The 19,265-nt window shown below is 43.5% G+C and overlaps 1 protein-coding gene and 1 non-coding gene across 2 annotated transcripts in view; one reads left to right on the plus strand and one right to left on the minus strand.

Moving 5' to 3' along the window:
* LOC126258469 (Down syndrome cell adhesion molecule-like protein Dscam2) overlaps nt 1–19,265 on the minus strand; it is a 687,321-nt gene that overhangs the window by 383,892 nt on the left and 284,164 nt on the right. The gene's annotated exons all lie outside the window — the stretch shown is intronic.
* Trnat-ugu (transfer RNA threonine (anticodon UGU)) lies at nt 9,088–9,162 on the plus strand. Its single transcript has one exon. It is a non-coding gene; the product is annotated as a tRNA-Thr (tRNA).

Genomic DNA, 19,265 nt, shown 5'->3' on the forward strand with positions numbered 1-19,265 from the left:
CAGAGTGACACCAGTGTAAGTAACCTAATGTAGCGAAGACTGTTTGTCAGTGCTCCTTCTCACCGGGCCGGCCGGAGTGGCCGTGAGGTTCTAGGCGCTACAGGCTGGACCCGCGTGAACGCTACGGTCGCAGGTTCGAATCCTGCCTCGGGCATGGATGTGTGTGATGTCCTTACGTTAGTTAGGTTTAAGAAGTTCTAAGTTCCAGGGGACTGATGACCACGGCAGTTAAGTCCCATAGTGCTCAGAGCCATTTGAACCATTTTTCTCACCGGAAAATACGCAATTCAATCATTGGGCCCCATAAGTACACTGTAACAGTAATTTCTGTGCGTATGCAATGCATACGGATTGTAGAATTTAGTGGTGCTCTCTCTTTCACTACTGTATACAATATGCCTGACCTAAACGGGCCCTGTATCATTACAGGCCCTGGGCAGTCCACCATCATATTGACTACAGTAATGTGCTTATACTGACAACCTCACTGTTCGTTTTACCTGATTTTGTAAACATTTAAATAAAACAACATGAACTTCCAGTGGGAGAGATTTCGTCCCCCTTTTCATTTTGTGAAATTTGTCAGTAAACTTTTTGCCTTCCAACCAGCAAAATGCAGCAGAGAACGGCCGGTCAACGATTCACAAACCGACCGATAGTGAAACCATATCGACAGCATATTGGCGAGGCATTCGTCTTCATAGACGACAATTCGCGCCCCCATCGCCCACTTCTTGAATGACTTCCTTCAGGATAACAGATTGAAAAGGGCTGTTTGTGGACGACATAACCCACCAACCACTCTGAGATATCTACGCCGAATCGCCGTTGAGGGGTGGGATAATTTGGACAAACAGTGCCTTGATGAACTTGTGGATAGTATGCAACGACGAATAAAATCATACATCAATGCACGAGGACATGCTACTGGGTATTAGAGATACCGGTGTCTACAGCAATCTGAACCACCACCTCTGAAGCTCTCGCTGTATGGTGTTACAGCATGAAATGTGTGGTGTTCATGAGCAATCGAAAGGGCGGAAATGTAGTTTATGTTGATCTCTATTCCAATTTTCTGTACAGGTTCCGCAACTCTCTGAACCGAGGTGATACAAACCTTTTTTTGATGTGTGTAACACGTGGACAGTAGCAGTATGACTTGACATTGATACTGGTAAAAAAATAAAAAGAAATTATTACAATATTATCAAATTGACTCAGATGATACGGACACGCAAATGAAGATGATATTTTTTGGGTAGTGTGTATCTCGAATCAGATTTTGTGCAGGTGAGAAAAAACTAATGCAAACTGCCAAACAGCCATATGTTTTCTCAAGTGATTTTGTTTATACGAGCAGTTCCGCCATCTAGTTAATGCCATCTGCAGTCCCCTACACACTCTATGTATAGAGAATCAGATACATCGGTACTTGAAACAGTAGCAGTATGACTTGACATTGATACTGGTAAAAAAAATAAAAAGAAATTATTACAATATTATCAAATTGACCTTGCCCGCGAAAGGCAAAGGTCCCGAGTTCGAGTCTCGGTCGGGCACACAGTTTTAATCTGCCAGGAAGTTTCATATGAGCGCACACTCCGCTGCAGAGTGAAAATCTCATTCTGGTAACATCCCCCAGGCTGTGGCTAAGCCATGTCTCCACAATATCCTTTCTTTCAGGAGTGCTAGTTCTGCAAGGTTCGCAGGAGAGCTTCTGTAAAGTTTGGAAGGTAGGAGACGAGGTACTGGGAGAAGTAAAGCTGTGAGTACCGGGCGTGAGTCGTGCTATGGTAGCTGAGTTGGTAGAGCACTTGCCCGCGAAAGGCAAAGGTCCCGAGTTCGAGTCTCGGTCGGGCACACAGTTTTAATCTGCCAGGAAGTTTCATATCAGCGCACACTCCGCTGCAGAGTGAAAATCTCATTCTGGAAACATCGGTACTTGCTTAACTGGAGTCATCAGTATCTGGATTCCGTGAATTCGTTTCTGGAGTGTTTACTTCGAAGACTCGACAAGATGTCAAAGACTACAGAAAACGTACGACTGTTTGACGGTTATTCTTTGGTAAATATCTGACCAGCTGCTGACCCGTATCCACGATGAAACAACAGAGAAAGAAAGTAACAGTTGGTTATTGAGGACTTAATTTATTCGTATTGTATGAAAAATTAACTGTCTGAATCGAGTTATGCAATCACTAAATGTTAGCAATGTTAAGTATAATTCCTGGAAAGAAAAACCAAAGTTAAAAATTCAGTGAATTATGGAGAAAGTGTGTGCACACTATTCAGTCATGAGGGCGCGCTATATATATATACATAATTGTGGAGACGAATATATATTCCTTTATCCCAGTGTGGGGTTGTTGGTACCCCCATCGGGCGCCTCCCCGGGTGGCGGATAGGGGAAAGCTTCCTAGATATAGGTGGTACTGGGGAAATGAAATACCCAGGGCGGACCAAAAACCAATAAACCGAGTGGTGTCCGTTCAGCATCTGGCGGCCAGTGGCCAGCGTCTGTTCCTCTAGTTGAGGCGGCTGCACAAAATCTTCTCGAACTCAAAAATCGAGTCGTATACCTGTGGTCTCAACAGAGATCACCACTGTGGTGTCACCGCCAGACACCACACTTGCTAGGTGGTAGCTTTAAATCGGCCGCGGTCCATTAGTACATGTCGGACCCGCGTGTCGCCACATCAAGAATGCTGTATACAAATGATGGATTAAAGTTAAGTATTATAGCAGCTACGTACTTTTCTTTATAGCATTCATTACGTATCCTGTTTCAGACCTCTCTCTAGCCTACGTGAGATTAACGCGTGCCTTTCGGCTACTTCAGTGTGGCGTAGCTGTCTTGTTACGCCACAACAGTTATCACACGGTACGTTTGCACCCCTACACATGATAATAAGTGAGACTATCTTGAAATGGTTAATGGCGCCTTGCTAGGTCGTAGCCATGGACTTAGCTGAAGGCTATTCTAACTATCTGCTCTGCAAATGAGCGAGGCTTCGTCAGTGTGCATCGCTAGCTAAGTCGTCCGTACAACTGGGGCGAGTGCTAGTCAGTCTCTCGAGACCTGCCGTGTGGTGGCGCTCGGTCTGCGATCACTGACAGTGGCGACACGCGGGTCCGACATGTACTAATGGACCGCGGCCGATTTAAAGCTACCACCTAGCAAGTGTGGTGTCTGGCGGTGACACCACAACCACAAAAACTAAAATTCAACTTGAACGCATGATGGAAAAGACGACCACAGAGTCACTACCCCAGGCACCAGTCGATAGACTGGATTCACCTGATCATCGGATTCTGGGGGATCAGGGACACCATGCGGAGAAGAATCGGAGCTACTCAAAAACTCGTCACACTCTCAAAAAGAAACGTAAAAATTTTATTGGTACAATTAATGTGAACACCCTCACTAAAACAGGCAAATTAAAGCAACTTACCAACGCAATGGGAAAATTTAACCTGAAAATCACTGCACTGCAAGAGACAAGATTCACAGATGAAGGACACTTTAACACAGAGAATTACAGGGTCTACAAGGGCAAACCTGCCATAAAAGCAAGAGACAAACTACCACTTTTCGGAACAGGATTCGCCGTACACACTTCCGTACTCGACTCAGTTATTGACTTCACGTCTCCCAATGAAAGAGTCTCCCTGTTATCAGTAAAATCAGCTAATAAAGCATACACTCTGATCAATGTGCACGCCCCCACAAATCACCACAATAAAATCTACCCTGAAACAGTGGACAATTTCTGAGAAACACTAGAAGAAACAACAAATAAAGCACCTAGGCACCATGTGAAAATCTTAGTAGGCGATTTTAACGCACAATTAGGGAAGGAAAAAAAATTCAGAGATACCACTGGACCCCACACCAAACACAAACGTACCAACAAGAATGGTGAAAAACTAATCGACTTCTGCAGAAACTTTGGACTTAAAATAATGAGTACCCAGTTTCAAAAACCTGCACATAAATTAACCACATGGAGATCACCCAGTGTTAGACAGGGTGAATACCAAATAGACCATGTCGCAATTTCCAAAGAAAACATAAAAGAAATTCAAAACATCAGAACTCGCAAAGGTGTCTTTGAATCAGATCATCATCTTCTCCAAATAAAAACAAAATTCCAACCCAACAGAATGCTAAAGAGGCCACCCAAAAGTACCAAACCAGATCCGGAATATCTGCAACTCAACAAAGAAAAAATCATCATGCAAATTAATCAAGAAAAATCAACAGACTGGAAGAAACTAACAGAGAAAATTCAGGAAGCCCTCAAATTAGGACAACCCCCTCGCAACAGGAAACATCGCTGGTGGAATGCAACCTATGATGAGGCAGTCGACAACCGAATAACTGCATGGAAAAAATTTTGCAGTCACAAAACTGAAGAAAACTGGGAGAACTTTCTTAAAACTCAAAAACAGACCACAAAACTAATTAGAAAAGAAAAACGGGGATACGGCAACAACAGACTCTCTGAAATCCAGCAGGATTTCATCAAAAATAATACAAGAAATTTTTATAAGACTTTCAGAGAAAACTTACAGGGATACCAAGCGCCTAGCTTGTGCCTCAAGAAACCCGATGGCTCTTTGGAAACCAACACGAAAAATAACTGCAAAATCTTAGCCCAATATTTCAGTTCCCTCCTCAACTGCGAACCACCCCAAGAAAAACTTGTCTTCTCTTCTCCAGTATTCACACACCCAGACTCACATGCGCCGGATCTTGAAGAAATTATGGAGATAGTCAAGCAGTTGAAAAATAACAAAGCACCAGGAGAAGATGGGATCATTGCTGAGTTCTGGAAACTAAACGATCCTATACTTATGCAGAAATTACACCGTATAATATCAGACATATGGATAACGGAGCAGATACCAGAGGACTGGAAATGCGCTCTAATTCACCCGCTACACAAAAAGGGCGACAAGACAGACATGAACAATTACAGAGGAATTTCCCTGCTCCCAGTCGCTTACAAAATCCTTTCCAAAGCGCTTTTAAACAGGATAGAATCCCAAGCAGATACACTAATTGGTGAATACCAGGCCGGATTCAGAAAAGGACGCTCATGTGCGGAACAGATCTGGTGCTTAAAGACAATTTTACAAATGAGGAAATGCAGAAACACAGTAGTTACATTCATCGACTTCAGGAAAGCATATGATTCAGTGGACCGTGTAAACCTGTTTAAAATCATGGAAGAATTTGGGATCGACCGAAAGACACGAAATATCACAGAACAGACATTTACAGGAACAACGTCCAAAGTGAAATTCATGGGCGAAGTATCAGAACCCTTTGAAATCAAATCTGGAGTCCGACAGGGGGACGGACTATCCCCAATCCTTTTCAATATTGTTCTAGAAAAGATAATCAGGGAATGGGAACCTCACGTAAAGGGTATCCAAATTGGTATCAAGAAAGAGAACCGAATTAAAGTCAAGTGCCTTGCTTTCGCTGACGATATTGCAATTATCACCAATAACAGAACAGAAGCGATTCACGTAGTGGAAAAACTACACGAAATTTCACAAAAAACCGGGCTACAGATATCTTATGAAAAAACCCAATATATGGAAAGGCAGCCAGAAAATAAATCCCCTTTAATAACAAAATATGGTAAAATTGCACAAGTCTGCCATTTTAAATACCTCGGTGAAACTATACAGTCCTCAGGATTAAACCGAATTGCCAATGAACAAAGAATCACCAAGCTCCAGAAAGCCTACAAGCTAACATCGACGCATTACAACAAGAAGTGCATTTCGACAGACGCAAAATTAAGGCACTATACAACAGTGATTCTTCCAGAAGCAATCTATGCAGCTGAAACAATGGTGATTGATGGTCATTCTAAAATTAAGGAAATAGAAAAGCAGGAAAGAAAAATTCTCAGGAAGATTTACGGTCCAATCAACAAAAATGGCATTTGGCTGAAGAGACCACAAAACGAGCTCTATAGAAAGATCAACATAGTAACAGATGAAATCAGAAAGCGCCGAGCCAAATTTTATACACACATCTACAGGATGGAAGACTCCAGAACAGCAAAGAAATTATTCAATATTATAACAAGGAGTAAATGTGACACGGAATGGCTGAAAGAAGTCCAGAGGGATCTACACCAGATCAACATAAAAAATCTCGAAGATCGCACCGAGTGCCGGCATAAAATCACAAGTGTGAAGTTTGGGGAAAGAACATCGCGTCAGCCTGGTAAAAAATGGACAGAGGAACGGAAGAAGGAGCATTCTGAGAGGATGAGGAGGTTTTGGGAAGCAAAGAAAAAAAACATCCGAAGATGAAATTATGAATTCAAGTTCAATCGCTCTCCTAAAGGGGAACAATCGTTATAATAATAATAATAATATAACTTTTTCCGTCTCCACAATTAGGTTTGCATCAGAAACACATGGAGGTACACATCACGGGAACGCTCTTTTTCAAACAGTGATGTTAAAAATGACGGTGTTATAACCGCCTCAAATCTGCTACAAACGTCGACTGACTGCATGTTAACCCACTCTTATACTCCAAATTGTCTTTGTCTGACGCCATTGACTTCCGTTAATTAGTACAATCCAACGGTTTCCTTTTATATTTTCAGTCGAGATCAACTATCGCAACTGTTTACGACAATATCACAATGTTATTTTTTTACGCTCTACAGCTCTCTCTAGTACCATGGAATTTATTCACTGATGTTATTCCTTGATGCCTCAAAAGGAAAAGCACAACTGTAGTGGTGAAGTTTAGGCCATTCGGTCATCGTCGGTTATTTGCTGGAAGTATTCCAGTTTCTTTCTTCCTTTATAATTTTTACCCTATACTTTGCCCTCTAGTACCATGGACGTCATTTCCTCGTGTAAAGCTTGATATCTTAACAGGGAAAGGACCACTGTAGTGGTATAGAGGAGGTCATTCGTCGTCAGTCGCCCGACAATGTTTCGTAATTCTGCCCACGTTCGCATTCGCTACGCCTCGGAAGGCACTAAAAACGACTGATTTGAGAGTTTTTTGGTTGAATTAGTTATCGCGCACATTTTGTGCAAATGTGTAAAAGTGATCATGCATGGATTATTGCCGTATTAGAAACCCTGTGCTTAAGTTGAGATATTTCATTTTTTGTGCCACCTGTAGTGTTGTAGAAAACTGCGTGGCAAGTGGCGCAGTTTATTTACCACTTTTATGGCGAGCAATGAACTGAGCTTAATTAACAGACTGAGCGATAATTAGTAATACTTGGAACGTCGGGTAGACATCGTCTCTGAAATGTATCGAATGGCTGGCCGCTGTGGTCGAGCGGTTCTAGGCGCTTCAGTTTGGAACCGCGCGACCGCTACGGTCGCAGGTTCGAATCCTGCCTCGGGCATGGACGTGTGTGATGTCCTTAGGTTAGTTAGGTTTAAGTAGTTCTAAGTTCTAGGGGACTGGTGACCTTCGATGTTTAGTCCCATAATGCTCAGAGCCATTTGAACCATTTTGTATCGAATGCTGATTATGACAGGAAAACTATTATTGATTTCCAAAACATTAACATTAATTGTTAATCTAAAATAGATTTTCATTTATCGGCGTAGTTCCTAGCTTATTTGGATTACATATTTAGAGTTATAATATTTTATTTCAGTTTCAGCTGGCTGAGATGCGGTCTTGTAAACTGGAGTAAACTGGAAATTAAAAGTAAAATTGAAATCATTTAAATACAAACCGACTGTCCCACATCCGTTCTTTTCGAAGCACAGCTGCTTCGTTTAATTTTAGTGATATTGTTATTCTAGTGCAATGTGTTTAGTTGTTAAGTGGCGATTTTTGAAATATGCGATATTGTAGAGCAACAATGCAACTTAAAATTTTGCGTGAAACTGGGCAAAACTTTTACAGAAACTTTTCAACTTTTGAAGGAAGCTTATGGAGATGATGCTGTGGGCTGTACACAATATTACAAACGGTTTCCACGATTTAGAAGTATTCATCAGTGAACTGAAGACGTTGCTCGACCAGCACGGCCTGCAGCTGATCCGAAACACGTTTAGAAAATCAAAAATGTGTCGTGCGCAAACCGCCAGGTGACTGATGACAGAGAAATTGCAGAAAACGTCTCAACTGGGCCATTCCATGAAATTTTAATTGAAAAGTTGAACAGGTGACGAGTTACAGCAAAATCTGTTTCATTTTCGATGACTAAATAACGTTTTCCATTTTATTTATTTTTTTATTTTATTTGCTATTTTATTTTAGTCTGTTATCCGTATAAAAGAACAGACCGATTGTTACACATGAATTGGCATGAATACAGCACGTAACGTTTTCACATAGTTCCAAGAGTGTTAGTAATAACAAAGCATTATGCTGTTTATGAGAGAACGGAAATAAAATGGAATGGTTGTTTGTCAGAAACTCAACGAGCCAATGACAATGAAAAATTATTGCAGAGAACCATAAAGGAGAGCTAAAACTTTAATGGCTGCCGAGGCAAACGTTCAGTCACATTGAACTGCCAAAAAATCCCATTCCCCAAAAAAGCATATCAGGCTCTATCCCAAGTCGATGCTCACTGTTTTTTCGACCTTAAAGGATTAACGCATTTTGAATGGTGGTTTCTAGTGCGCCTGTCTTACATGTGATTCTAAAATCAGTCACTCGACCGAAACACGGATCAGGAAACATGTGTTCCTAGAAATCCTCCATGTAGAACAGTCTCCCACACTATTTATTCACATTCTCTCTACACACATCCAAAGTACAGTATTTCTAGGTGTAACTATATATGACGGTAGTATCTGTTCCCGAAAGAACAGTTACCGTCGATTGACCATGCAGCTTTGCTCGAAATGAAATATGGGTTCCCGGCCTTTGACCTTCTTGTGCGAACGCACACGCTATGCCCGAACTCGTACGGGACTTGGTAGATTAATCTGCCACGAGTAATGAGTATGATGGGCAAACATCTATTAGGCGCACTACGAATGTAGTGTTGTGGACATGTTGGGAATGTGGATCTCACGGGGAACGTGCAACGGATAAGTCGCTGCAGACGCACTATCCTCTGTGCCCGCGGTGGCTCAGATGGATAGAGCGTCTGCCATGTAAGCAGGAGATCCCGGGTTCGAGTCCCGGTCGGGGCTCCCGGTCGGGGCACACATTTTCAACATGTCCCCAATCAAGTATATCAAAGCCTGTTTGCAGCTAGGGTGTCTATTTAATTATCATTTCATTTCTAGGTGTATTAATGCTGTTTCATTACTACCTGCCACATTAAAATTATTGTGTTTTCTTAGGTAAATACGAAGTAAAAAAAATACTGTGTGTGAGAAACCCTGGCCCTATGTACCATAAGAGAGGGCCTGAAGGCGCTAATCAGATCAAATAAGTAAATAAAATAAAATACGTAATAATATGGGGCACTGAAATGTAGCTCCGTACAGGCCATCAGTATTCTCCATAACGTACTGCCAGCCTGGGTAGAAGTGACATTTTTTTTCCAGTGAGCGTATAAGCTACGTATAATCAGAAGCGCAGAAACGACTGACTGGACAAATACGACCGTCTGTTTACTTCAACGCTTCGCATATTTCGGTGACGTTCGTGTCAGCGCAGGGTAAATACCGAGACACGCAGCAGTCTGCACAGTTCAGTTTTAGAGCTTTCCGCCAGAGCCTCACGAACACGCACGTCCGCACACAGACACAGAGGGAGCCGCAGGTACCGGAGGGCCGTGTTAGTCCAGCTTCACGTGTGGCCTCACATGCGTGCATCGCCGGCGGCAGGTGTGTAGGGCGCGCGCGACGCCGCCCGCTTCCGGCGGTTGACCTTTACTGCGCTTTGAAGCCGGCAGCGCGCGGTTTTTTTGAGACCGGCCGCCTGCGTGTTCCTTGTAATATCAGCTCAGGCCGAGAGAGCACAAACGAGCCATCGGCGGTACAGCACCTCTAGCCAGCAGTCCGTTGTTCTCGGTTACACGGTCGCAGCCGAAGAAGACACAATCCGAGCCTGTAGGGCACAGGAGGAAGACCTATTACTGAACTCGGAGTTACAGGCGAGGCAACGGCGTACTTTGGAATCATATGAATGTGAAAGGACTTGGAAGAGCAGTTGAACGGAATGGATAGTGTCCTGAAAGGAGGATATAAGATGAACACAAACAAAAGCAAAACGAGGATAATGGAATGTAGTCGAATTAAGTCGGGTGATGCTGAGGGAATTACACTCCTGGAAATTGAAATAAGAACACCGTGAATTCATTGTCCCAGGAAAGGGAAACTTTATTGACACATTCCTGAGGTCAGATACATCGCATGATCACACTGACAGAACCACAGGCACATAGACACAGGCAACAGAGCATGCACAATGTCGGCACTAGTACAGTGTATATCCACCTTTCGCAGCAATGCAGGCTGCTATTCTCCCATGGAGACGATCGTAGAGATGCTGGATGTAGTCCTGTGGAACGGCTTGCCATGCCATTTCCACCTGGCGCCTCAGTTGGACCAGCGTTCGTGCTGGACGTGCAGACCGCGTGAGACGACGCTTCATCCAGTCCCAAACATGCTCAATGGGGGACAGATCCGGAGATCTTGCTGGCCAGGGTAGTTGACTTACACCTTCTAGAGCACGTTGGGTGGCACGGGATACATGCGGACGTGCATTGTCCTGTTGGAACAGCAAGTTCCCTTGCCGGTCTAGGAATGGTAGAACGATGGGTTCGATGACGGTTTGGATGTACCGTGCACTATTCAGTGTCCCCTCGACGATCACCAGTGGTGTACGGCCAGTGTAGGAGATCGCTCCCCACACCATGATGCCGGGTGTTGGCCCTGTGTGCCTCGGTCGTATGCAGTCCTGATTGTGGCGCTCACCTGCACGGCGCCAAACACGCATACGACCATCAATGGCACCAAGGCAGAAGCGACTCTCATCGCTGAAGACGACACGTCTCCATTCGTCCCTCCATTCACGCCTGTCGCGACACCACTGGAGGCGGGCTGCACGATGTTGGGGCGTGAGCGGAAGACGGCCTAACGGTGTGCGGGACCGTAGCCCAGCTTCATGGAGACGGTTGCGAATGGTCCTCGCCGATACCCCAGGAGCAACAGTGTCCCTAATTTGCTGGGAAGTGGCGGTGCGGTCCCCTACGGCACTGCGTAGGATCCTACGGTCTTGGCGTGCATCCGTGCGTCGCTGCGGTCCGGTCCCAGGTCGACGGGCACGTGCACCTTCCGCCGACCACTGGCGACAACATCGATGTACTGTGGAGACCTCACGCCCCACGTGTTGAGCAATTCGGCGGTACGTCCACCCGGCCTCCCGCATGCCCACTATACGCCCTCGCTCAAAGTCCGTCAACTGCACATACGGTTCACGTCCACGCTGTCGCGGCATGCTACCAGTGTTAAAGACTGCGATGGAGCTCCGTATGCCACGGCAAACTGGCTGACACTGACGGTGGCGGTGCACAAATGCTGCGCAGCTAGCGCCATTCGACGGCCAACACCGCGGTTCCTGGTGTGTCCGCTGTGCCGTGCGTGTGATCATTGCTTGTACAGCCGTCTCGCAGTGTCCGGAGCAAGTATGGTGGGTCTGACACACCGGTGTCAATGTGTTCTTTTTTCCATTTCCAGGAGTGTAGATTAGGAAACGAGACACTTAAAGTAGTAAAGGAGTTTTGCTATTTGGTGAGCAAAATAACTGATGATGGTCGAAGTAGAAAAAAATGGTTCAAATGGCTCTGAGCACTATGGGACTCAACTGCTGAGGTCATTAGTCCCCTAGAACTTAGAACCAGTTAAACCTAACTAACCTAAGGACATCACAAACATCCATGCCCGAGGCAGGATTCGAACCTGCGACCGTAGCGGTCTTGCGGTTTCAGACTGCAGCGCCTTTAACCGCACGGCCACTTCGGCCGGCGGTCGAAGTAGAGACGACACAAAATGTAGACTGGCAATGGGAAGGAAAGCGTTTCTGAATAAGAGAAATTTGTTAACATCGAGTATAGGTGTGTCAGGAAGTCATTTCTGAAAGTATTTACATGGAGCGTAGCCATGTAGGCAAGTGAAACCTGGACGATAAATACTTTAGACAAGAAGAGAATAAAAGCTTTCGAAATGTGGTGCTACAGAAGAATGCTGAAGATTAGATGGTTAGATCACATAACTAATGAGGAGGTATTGAATAGGATTGGGGAGAAGAGAAGTTTGTGGCACAACTTGACTAGGAGAAGGGATCGGTTGGTAGGATATGTTTTGAGACATCGAGGGATCACCAGTTTAGTATTGGAGGGCAGCGAGGAGGGTAAAAATCGTAGAGGGAGACCAAGAGATGAATACACCAAGATGTGGATGTAGGTTACAGTAGGTAATGGGAGATGAAGAAGCTTGCACAGGATAGAGTAGCATGGAGAGCTGCATCAAACCAGTCTCACGACTGAAGACCACAACAACAACAACATGAATGCTTAATGACTGTCCTTTCGGACAGGTCGGCTGGGGAGCATGCCGAGGTAGTCCGCGCATTTGCGATAAACAAAATGGTTCAAATGGCTTTGAGCATTATGCGACTTAACTTCTGAGGTCATCAGTCGCCTAGAACTTAGAAGTAATTAAACCTAACCTAAGGACATTACACACATCCATGCCCGTTCGACGGTAGCGGTCGCTCGGTTCCACACTGTAGCGCCTAGAACCGCACGGCCACTCCGGTCGGCTGTGATAAACACTGTGTACTTAACGAATTGCTTAGTAAGCGGGAGATGCTTCATTCGAGAGCCTGGCCGGCACACGTCTTTCCTCGTAGCCGTTGATTCTGCACGAAATCACAATGAGGCTGATGTCATTTGTTCCTTCCCATTCCTTTCCTTTCTCCAACCTCCACCTTTAAATTACATAATTTGTATCACAGGTGTGGATTTTGTGAGGTGTCTATTCTTCCGGACATGTCCGAAACGACAGACACCATGCATTCATATAACTGATTCGCCTAGATGGGCAGTTAAGCCCCAGCCTTCAATGTGAAGCAAACCAAGCGCTGTGTCACGTGTGAGATACAGAGGCGAGCGAGTGCTCTGGGACTTACACCAGTTCACTGCTGGTAGCGCCACGTCACCTTAACGCGTCTGCATGTAGCGCACAAGTATTGCACTACAATTTAGTATGAAATTAATAATAAAAATTTATATTTAAAACTTCGTTAAATTATAGTTTAGTGTAATAATCTTCCAAATACCATGTCTTGATGTTCTAAACTTAATAGTTTACGGAAAAATGCCGTTTTAAGAGAAAAATCAGAGGCGCTAAATAATGACGCTAGGAAGCCACACATTTGGTCAGAAGGTGCAGTTCGAAGTTATAAATAAGTGATGCTGCTTTCGAAAACCATAAAACAAAAATTAACGCCAGAATCCACGTTTTTCGGAAAAATGAGATGCGCAAAAATAATGGACTTAGAAACTTGCAAATTTGTTTTATGCTTCAGTACACCCCGAAAATAATAACAGAGAGTCCACGTTAATCTACCTCTCATAGTTTCTGAGTAATTAAATAAAAACTAATTTTGTAACTAAAATGTACCTAAGTGTTGTAGATTAAGTACTTGAAATTTTAATGATAGAGGATTTTGGTTGAACCAGTTGATCAAATATATCAAATAATACAGCTACACCAAGTTTAAGAGTTGTAACGTAAATAGCAACTGATATGATAAGTCTTAGCAAATGTATCGTTCAGAGGTAACAGTCTACCGTTAGTTCCACTAAATAAATTCTATTAAGCAAAGTTTTCATTCTAGAGAGCTGAAACTTTCTACGTGCTTTCAAACTGCTTAACGGCATACCAGCAAAAATTAAGAAGTTTCTGAAGTAATTGGTAACTATATTATTAAAGATTATGTGCCCGAGATAGCGGTCGTTTGTAGACTGCCGCCTTATGTAAATAGACAGTGACAACAGATGTTTTCTCCGCACTCTGCACCGGCACCTTACAAATACAGCCCCTGAAGCAGCAGGAAGGTTCACTTCGCTCTCAGACACTGTGAGGTCCACGCCAGTTAAACGTCTGGTCGCGCTCTGCCTCGGATGACGTCACAGCCGGGCTGTGACAAGCACGTATTTGGCAGTGAAAACGGATAGTGAACTCGCGAGGACTGTACGCCGTCCTGGATCGTTTAGAATTCGATAAAATAACTGTTAGTGTGGCGTCCGTGTGAACTTCAATTCCGCGTGGCAAGTGGTGAATTTATTTCTACTTTTATGGCGAGCATTAATGTTTGAAAATTTATTGCGAACTTTCAATTGAGTGATGTTAGTCAGGGCGATAAACAATATGGTAGGAAGTTACCGCAGAAGTCGCCTCTGAACTGCTAAAGGTGCTGTTAGATTTGAAAGACTTGTTTTCAATCGAACATAACGCAATTTTAATTCGCCAGGCTCACGTGATTAAAGACGGCATCAAAACTTGAAACCAGTGAAGTAACTTACTCGCCGCCCCACAAATGCAGATGCACATTTACTTTGCCGGCCGTAGTGGCCGAGAGGTTCTAGGCGCTACAGTCTGGAACCGCGCGACCGCTACGGTCGCAAGTTCGAATCCTGCCTCGGGCATGGATGTGTGTGATGTCCTTAGCTTAGTTAGGTTTAAGTAGTTCTAAGCTCTAGGGGACTGATGACCTCAGAAGTTGAGTCCCATAGTGCTCAGAGCCATTTGAACCACATTTACTTTTGAACTCCAGTGGGAATCTAAAATTAATGAGCATGGAGCACATGGACGGGGACTGCGGGTAGCTGGCGCTAGGTGGGAATCTGGAACTACATGGATATTCTGCAAATCACACTTGAGTGCCTGGCAGAGGATTCATCGGACCAACATTAGAATAATTCTCTGTTACAGCACTCTCGAACAGCGCACGGGAAAGCAGAACACCTCTGTCTTTCCTTGTGAGCTATTATCTTCCATTATTTTATTTATCATGATCGTTTCTCCCCATGTAGGTCGGCGCGAATGAAACATTTTCGCGTTCGGAGGAGAAGGCCGAATATTGAAATTTCGTGAGAGGATCCCGCCGCAACGACAAACGCCTTAGTTTTAATGATGTCCACTCGCGAACCCTGTATCAAGTAAGCGACACTCTCTCCTCTATTTACCGATAATACGAAACTTTCTGCTCTTCAATAATCTTTCTCGGTGTACTCCGTTAATCCTATTTAGTAAGGATCCCATACCGCTCAGCGGTACTCCAAAAGAAGACTGACAAGTATAGTGTAGGCAGTCTGTTTAGTAGGTCCGTTGCATCTTCTAAGTGTTCTTCTATGAAGCTTCCTGGCAGATTAAAACTGTGTGCATGACCGAGACTCGAACTCGGGACCTTGGCCTTTCGCGGGCAAGTGCTCTACCAACTGACCTACCCAAGCACGACTCACGCCCCGTCCTCACAGCTTTACTTCTGCCAGTACCTCGTCTCCTACCTTCCAAACTTTACAGAAGCTCTCCTGCTAACCTTGCAGAACCAGCACTCCTGAAAGAAAGGATATTGTGGAGATATGGCTTAGCCACAGCCTGGGGGATGTTTCCAGAATGAGAACGAGATACTGGCAGAAGTACAGCTGTGAGGACTAGGCGTGAGTCGTGCTTGGGTAGCACAGATGGTAGAGCACTTGCCCACGAAAGGCAAAGGTCCCGAGTTCGAGTCTCGGTCATGCACATAGTTTTAATCTGCGAGGAAGTTTCATTTCAGCGCACACTCCGCTACAGAGTTAAAATCTCATTCTGTTGTTCTATGGTTTGCTTCCCCCACAACAATTTCCATATGTTTTTCCAATTTAAGTTGTTTGTAATTTTAATTACTAAGTTGCTGCTGTTGTGGTCTTCTGTCCAGAGACTGGTTTGTTGCAGCTCTCCATGCTACTCTATCCTGTGCAAGCTTCTTCAGCTCCCAGTAGCTACTGCAACCTAGATCCTTCTGAATCTGTTTAGTGTATTCATCTCTTGGTCTCCCTCTACAATTTTTACCCTCCACGCTGCCCTCCAATACTAAATTGGTGATCCCTTGGTGCCTCTGAACATGTCCTACCAACCGATCCCTTCTTCTAGTCAAGTTGTGCCACAAATTTCTCTTCTCTCCAATTCTACTCAATACCTCCTCATTAGTTATGTGAGCTACCCATCTAATCTTCAGCATTCTTCTGTAGCACCACATTTCGAAAGCTTCTATTCTCTTCTTGTCTGAACTATTTATCGTCCACGTTTCACTTCCATACATGGAAGTAAGTGCTAAGTATGTAGTTGAATTTATGGCCTTTACATTTGATTAATTTGTCTTATAACCGAATTTTAACGGATTCGTTTAGCACAGATGTGGATGGACGCGCACTTTTCATTGTTTAGGGCCAATTGCCAATTTTCGCACCATACAGACATTTTTTCTGAATCGTTTTGAAATTTGTTTTGGAGGACTTTATTAGGCGATAAAAGACACCATCATCTGCAAACAACCGAAGAGTGCTCCTCACATTGTCTTCTAAATCCTTTATACGATAGGGAACAGCATAGGTCCTATAACATTACCTTTGGGAACGCAGGAAATCAGTTCCGCTTTACTCGACGACTTTCCGGCAGTTACTAGGAACTTGTCTCCTTTGACAAGAAACCACGAATCCAGTCGCATAAGTGAGACTATATTCTACAGCCTTGCAATTTGGTTGCAAGCCGCTTGTTAGGTACAGTTTCAAAAGCCTTCTGGAAATCTGGAAATACGAAATCCGTTCGAAATCCCTTGTCAACAGCACTCAACACTTCGTGTGACTAAAGATCTGGTTGTGTTTCACAAGATGTTTTCTAAATCCGTGTCGAGTGTGTGTCAATAGAGCGTGACCCGGTCGGGCAGTAGGCCGAGACAGTCTATGGAAACAAATAGTGGAGGTAAATATGGGGTGTCTTCACGCTTCTCCTTTACGACGACTTGAATTCTAGTGGGGACACTGTCAATGAGCCACCGGAATGCGTGCGAAAGAGTGGCAGCCATTCTTCCTCAAGAGCCGAAACCAGAGAGGCCGGCGAAGTTGAACGTTGAAGTCTGGAGGGAGTCGACGTTCTAAATCATCCAAATGATGTTCTACTGAGTTCAGACTGGGACTTTGGGCATGCCAGTCAATTTCAGGAATGTTATCGTACGCAAAATGACGGATCAGGGATGCTGCTTTATAAACTGTTCCTCTACTGTACGGAGTACGCGACGCTGTAAAATGTGTTCATACTCTTTCGCAGTTAGTGCGTCCTTACGGGCAGTAAAGTTACATAAGCTAGAAGGTACTGGAAATGATATTATTAGTATTAGTTGAAAACAGTCTTGATTGCAAATTTAGTTTTTTTTATTTATCACCTTATTTAGGCATCTTCAGGCTGATCTTAATTTGGTATTTCTTAGGACGATCCTTTAGACAGTGTAGTTAAAGGGCATCGTCGAGTACATCAGGCCTACATCGCCTACGTTAACCTCAGTAAATACTTTCTAGATGAACGTGGGTGAGTCCAAGACCTGCATAACGCAGTTCGCTACGTCTAAAATACAAAAGTAAATAGAAAAGGTTGGCAGTTTTAAATTAATCAGGATTTCTACTGCATAAGATATTCATCTACGAGGAGCGTATCACATAACATCCATAACAGCTAAATAAATCTTTCTCACAATACGATTGTTGTTAGTCATAGGTAATAAAAAATTTTAAGAAACTTAACTTAATTCCGTAGAGTCAACGAAGTGCTCGCATTAAAAAGGGTGTAAGAGAAGGATGTAATCTCTCGTCCATACTTTTCAATACGTACATGGAAGAGGCAACTACGGAAGTAAAAGTAACGTTCAAAAGCGGAATTAAAATCTAAGGTAAAATGATACCAATTATAAGAGTCGCTGATGACTTGATGTCCACCGTGAAAGCGAAGAACTACAGGATCTGCTGAATTGAATGAACATTCTAATGAGTACTCAATGTGGACTGAGATTAAATCGAAGAAAGACGAAACTAATGTGAAGTGGCATAGATGGAAAGAGCGACAAACTTATGATCAGGACTTGTGATCACGAAGCAAATGAAGTTAAGGAATTCTGCTACCTAGGCAGCAAAATAATCCAAGACAGACAGAGCGAGGAGGCCATAAAAAGCAGACTATCACTGGCAAAAAGGGCGGCATTCCTGGCCAAGAGAGGTCGGTTAGTATCAGACATAGGCCCTAATTTGAGGACGAAATTTCTGAGAATGTATATTCGGAACACAACGTTGTATGGTAGTGAATCGTGGACTGTGGGAAAACCGGAACAGAATAGAAGCGAAGCATTTGAGATGTGGTGCTACGGAAGAATGTTGAAAATTAGGGTGGACTGATAAGGCAAGGAATGAGGAGATTCTGCGCAGAGTCGGAGAGGAAAGGAATATGTGGAAAACACTGACAAGGAGAAGGGAGAGGATGATATGACACCTGTTTAAAGACATCAAGGAATGACTTCCACTAGAGGGAGCTGTAGAGCGCAGAAACTGTAGAGTAAGACAGAGACTGTAATACGTCCAGCAAATAATTGAGGATGTAGATTGCAAGTGGTAGTCTGAGATGAAGAGTTTGGCACAGAAGAGGAATTCCTATTTCATAATTTAATTTGTCATAAATAATATCTCTTTTTCATCTCAACTGCTCAGTTAATGCAATCAATATTAGAAATAACAATAATAGTGCAGAATGGTATCCATTATTCAGTTTTCAGTAACTCGCCAATAATCATAAAAGCTTCAATACTAATTCGATACAGTTCTGGAGATATGTTGGTGTTAAACTCTTACTCCACTAATATGTTACTTACTATACCTGAGTGATAAATATACATTGAACATCATCAAATAATGTGATTGTTAGTTAATCTGACTTCTACACGTCTTCTGTACAGTAATGCGATTTGTTAATGCCATTTATACGTATCATGTACATGAGTGTACTTGTATCAGCTGGTTTACGGTAAGTTCGGTGTTAAACTCTAAATGAAAATATGACACAGATTTTTGAATTATTCCACTTCCTGGATGATCCTTACGCTTAGGACCTCTGAAATGAACAATACCATATCTTATAGGTAAATATTTATTATTTAATTTTATGACCTGTTAAATGAACAATATTTTGAACTGCCACAAATGCGTTGAAATTTGAATGGTATTGTTGTGGCACGAGGATATAATTTTTCTAGAGAATGT

The sequence above is a fragment of the Schistocerca nitens genome, chromosome 1 (genome assembly GCF_023898315.1).
Source record: "Schistocerca nitens isolate TAMUIC-IGC-003100 chromosome 1, iqSchNite1.1, whole genome shotgun sequence".
NCBI classification, from domain to species: Eukaryota; Metazoa; Arthropoda; class Insecta; order Orthoptera; family Acrididae; genus Schistocerca; species Schistocerca nitens.